We start from the raw sequence: 3,710 nt of genomic DNA, 5'->3' as shown, positions 1-3,710 counted from the left end.
AGGACCAGCCAGATTTTCACCCAGAGTATGGGAATAGGGCTAGCTCTGATGAATGAATGTTAACAGTCCAAGAGTCCAACTTGATTAGCATTTACAGAATAAAAGAATGACAAATCTATGAATAAATAAACCAAAGCACAACAATCCTCAAAGCTTATCTGTCTAAGACAGACTATTCGGAATGCTGCATGTTCTTTGAGACCCTTATTGTTTGTATCGCCTGGTAAAGGAGCTCAGAGGTAAACCCAGGAGAAAATCCAAGAGAAAGAGGAAGTTATTTTATTGCATATTTAGCCAAAAGCTATGACAGCTGAAAAGTTTTTGAATTAAAAAATCCAGGTAACTATAAAAACAACTCTATTCTCCAATGTTCTAACCCAACACCCCTTCCAAAAGATGACTCAAAGTCAGCAATTTGGTCTATAACCTTCTAGTTCTTTCTCTATATACTGGCATAAACATATTAACATATAGCCATATATATTTTGGGAGTTGTATGTTTCTTTAATGGGCTCACAATACATATGTTAGTCAATAATATTTGTTTTGAATGAACAATGTGTTTGTTTTTAATGGATGCTCGTAATAGTGATATCTCATGATTTATGCAACTACCTTTCTACAGATGGACATTTAAAATTGTATTCCTTTTGCCTACAGCACCCAGTATTCCTAGGTGGTCTCCCATTCAAGTACTAACCAGGCCCAACCCTATTTAGCTTCTGAGATCAATGAGATTGGGCACATTCAGGGTAGCATGACCATTGACTGTATTTCATTTTTTAACCAAAATGATAGAGGAATTTTTATAATGTCTGTTTGCAGGTGCAAATATTTCTTCAGCATAGAATCCTACAAATAAAATCAAAAGGTCAAATATCCATTTTAAACATAGACAAATTCTTCCAGAAAGACATTATCAATTTACATTTCTACAAAGACTGTCTAATGGCACTCAACTTCCCCACACGCTTGACATTATCAAGTTGTAAATTTTTTCCAATCTGCTGAGTAAAAAATGACATTCAGTGTTGTTTTTTATGTGCATTTCCTTCACAAAAAGCATGGCTAACTATCTTTTTATGTTTATGACCATTTGTGCTCTTCTGCTGTTAATGGCCTATTCTAATACTGTTGTAATTTCATTTTTTTAAGTTGAAGTTTTTAATTCATTTGGAACTATTATGGTGTGAAGTAGATATTTATATTTATTTTCCAAATTGTTCCAACACTATTTAGAACTAACTCTTTCTTCTTTGGTTAGAAATACTATTTTATTATAAACCAAATTCCAATTCTATTTAGAACTAACTCTTTCTTCTTTGGTTAGAAATACTATTTTATTATAAACCAAATTCCAATTCATTTATTAGTCTGTTTGGAGATTTTCTATCCTGTTAAATTGTACTCGTTATATAGATGCTAATGGTATATTACTTTAATTATTATACTTTGAGATTGAATAGGTCGTTTCACTTTATTTTTTCTACATTCATTTTTTAAATCTGATGTATTCGAGAATCGCTTTTCAAATTTTATAAAATCCGAATTTTGTTGATTTATCAATTCGGGATTGATGTGACAGCTTTACAGTGTAGAACCTTCCTATTTTGAAACACGATTTCCACTTTCATTTATTTAAGTCATTTTTATGTCCTTGAATAGAATTTTAAAGTATTCTTTACATAGCTTTTACACATTTCTCGTTAGATTTATTCCTGCTATTTTATAGTTTTTGTTGCTTTTGCTAATACATTTTCTAATTGCTAGCGTAGAGATTATATAAATACCTTGCATCCAGCCGTTTTATTAAACATTCCTTTAGTCGATTCTATTTGCTCCTCTCTGGAGACTCTCATTAAAATGACTCTGATATTTTGACCTCAGAGCCTTTAAGTATCTATAATGTTCTACATCCAACGAGAGGGAGAGAATATGTAAAGAATACAGAGTTCAATCAGGCAGTAAAGAGAGTAGAAGAACAGTTAGCAATCTCAGACCTCACATGGAAGAATTGGGTAACTTGTAACTCCAACCCAAGAGAAGTGAATCCCATTTGAAGAGTTTATACTTGGAGTCCCATTGCCATAGCAACAATGAAAAGCATTCATGGTGTCTATTGGTGATGAGGGTAGGGTCATGCTGATTATACAGGCTCCAGGTTCCACTCTCTTAACCTATCCTCATTTAAGATAATAAAATCCAGTTTGTGAGCAATGATAAAACTGTCCCTCTGCAAGCAGTGTGTTTCCAATGTCATGGAAGTTTAGAATTTAATATATTCTAAAGGAAATCAAACTCAAATTATTAATACTTTCATGTTATATTTAGGATAATTGGGAAAATTTGGATTTTGAATTGGCACTAGGTTATTTGACAGATTAGCCTTGTGAATTTCAATTTGAAATTTGTAGCTGAATAACTGATTTAAAATTAGGACTTTATTTGAAATATGTGAGAGAATTTGGCCAAATCTGTCAACAGTATTGGAATGTTAAATAATACAAGCTATGCTCTACTTACAGGTTTAATTTATTATATTTATAAGAGTTGTGTAAGTACTTGGAAGGTTTTGCTTATTAATAGGATAGGCATTTTTAAAGCTTCAAAGAAAATAAGATTTATCAAGGTTATAAGTGCATTTTATATCCTTTAAGAGAACGTAAGTTGTAAAAAGAACAGATTTTTAAAGAATGTAGTCTATAAAACTTGTTACTCAAATATTAATTTTTTTAAAGTAAACATGATTGTTCTTATTTAACTATACTTATAAAGAGAAAAACAAGATTGTAAGTTGAACTTAAAGGCTTGGAGAGAACTAAATTTTAAAGTTTCTTACCTTAATAAATTGAATATTCATTTTTAAATACACTAATTGGTTTTTCTGTGCACAAAAGTTGCCCATGATTATCACTAAACTCATGCTGATAATTTACTTAGATTTTCAAGGCAGAAGATCATTTCATCAGAAATTTTAGTTTTGTCACTTCTGCATCTATTGATAATGCTCATATGATTTTTTCCTTTAGTCTGTTGATGTGATAGATTATATTAATTGATTTTTGATTGTTAAACCAGACTTGCACACCTGGGATAAATCCCACTTGATTGCAGAATATAATTATTTTTTATATATTGTTAGATTCAGTATGCTAATATTTTGTTGAGGATTTTTGCATCTAAGTTCATGAGAGATATTGGTCTGTAGTTTTCCTATAATATCTTTGATCCGGTTCTAAGGTGATGCTGGCCTTACAGAGTAAGTTAAGAAGTGTTACTTCTGGAATAAATTGTAGATAATTATTATAATTTTTTCTTTAAATGCTTGGTAGAAATCACCAGTGAACTTACCTAGGCCAGGTGTTTTCTCCTTTGGAAGGTTATTAACTATCGATTCAATTTCTTTAACAGATATAAGCCTATTCAGATTGCCTTTTTCTTCTCGAGTGAGTTTGGCAGATCGTGTCTTTCAAGGAATTGATTCATTTTTATCCATGTTATTAAGTTTATGGGCATAGAATTGTTCATAATATTCCTTTATTATTCTTCTCATGTCCCTGGGATCTAAAGTAATATTTCCTCTTTCATTTCTAATATTAGAATTTGTGTTTTCCTCCTTTTTTTCTTAGCCTAGGTAGAGGCTTATTGACTTTATTGAACTTTCCAAAGGACCAGTTTTTGGTTTTGTTGATTTTCTCTATTGATTACTT

General features: G+C 31.1%; 1 pseudogene; it reads right to left on the bottom strand.

The window, feature by feature from the left end:
- Positions 1-651: 651 nt before the first annotated feature.
- Positions 652-769, bottom strand: LOC120604721 (uncharacterized; annotated as a pseudogene).
- Positions 770-3,710: the final 2,941 nt, after the last annotated feature.

This window comes from Pteropus medius, unplaced genomic scaffold (genome assembly GCF_902729225.1).
Source record: "Pteropus medius unplaced genomic scaffold, Ma_sr-lr_union100, whole genome shotgun sequence".
Classification (NCBI taxonomy): domain Eukaryota; kingdom Metazoa; phylum Chordata; class Mammalia; order Chiroptera; family Pteropodidae; genus Pteropus; species Pteropus medius.
This window is presented reverse-complemented; position numbering and strand designations above follow the sequence as displayed.